Source organism: Mastomys coucha, unplaced genomic scaffold (genome assembly GCF_008632895.1).
Source record: "Mastomys coucha isolate ucsf_1 unplaced genomic scaffold, UCSF_Mcou_1 pScaffold1, whole genome shotgun sequence".
NCBI classification, from domain to species: Eukaryota; Metazoa; Chordata; class Mammalia; order Rodentia; family Muridae; genus Mastomys; species Mastomys coucha.
Genome location: NW_022196891.1, coordinates 53,587,778 through 53,588,794, shown reverse-complemented (window position 1 = coordinate 53,588,794; position 1,017 = coordinate 53,587,778). Strand labels below are relative to the sequence as shown.

General features: G+C 45.6%; 1 protein-coding gene across 1 annotated transcript in view; it reads left to right on the top strand.

The window, feature by feature from the left end:
* Axdnd1 (axonemal dynein light chain domain containing 1) overlaps window positions 1-1,017 on the top strand; it is a 79,475-nt gene that overhangs the window by 9,434 nt on the left and 69,024 nt on the right. The gene's annotated exons all lie outside the window — the stretch shown is intronic.

Genomic DNA, 1,017 nt, shown 5'->3' with positions numbered 1-1,017 from the left:
AAAAAAAAAAAAAAAAAAAATCAGGAAAGTATTGTAGGTAGTGGCAGGAAATGGACGAGATTACCTTAAATTAAATTAAATTAAATTAAATTAAATTAAATTAAAGGGAAGTCCTCACTAGGTCTCTGCAGCTTGGTTTCAGAAGGGAGATGATAAGCTTTCTGCAAGGTAACATCAGGAAGGTTGATATTTAAAAATCAATATCAGAAAGACATAGGTGATAGATAGATTCTAGCTACATCATAACGCTAAAACAGCAATGCATGGTGAAGGGAAGATTTTCAGAAGGGAACAGTCGTGTTATGAATGTTCTGGTTAGTCTTTGTCAGCTAGGCCCAGACTACAGCTGCCTGGGAAAGTGGATCCCCAGCCTCAGATTAGCCCATGGGCTAGTTAGTCTGTGGGCATTGTCTTGACTAGCGATCCTCACACTGGAATGCTTCCATCAGCCTGGCCCATGGGCTTGTCTGTGGGCATTGTCTTGACTAGAGATCCTCGCACTGGAAGCAGTGTCGTGTCTGGGCAGGTGTCTTGACTGTATAAGAAGGCAGGTTGAGCAATCCATGATGAACCATCCAGTAAGCACAGTTCCTCTTTAGTCCCAGCCTCAGCTTCTCTCAATGATGGTCTGGAACCTGGAAACCAAATAAGCCTTTTCCTTCCCTGGGTTGGTTTTGGTCAGTTTTTTTATCCCAGTGAGAAATGAAAACCAGACAAGGAGTGTTGTAGTAGGGCAGTGGGCCTTTTCTACAGAAGCTTTCAGTGGTGGAATGGGATTCCGGGGCAGTGGACCAAGATGGACTCCAGCACACAACTGTCAGGAGTGACTGTGGGGAAAGCTGATTCATTCGAGGTTGGAGGGGAGGAAAGAGTTGGTGACATGAGTGAGAAGCTTGTGAGGGTGAAGAGGAAGAGTGAGGGCAGACTCTTGGCCAATGCCCAGTCTTCCATGAGGTGGGAAGTGCTGGTCCAGATGTCTGCAGGTTCACCTTGCAAACTTGGATTTTGGCCACGGGG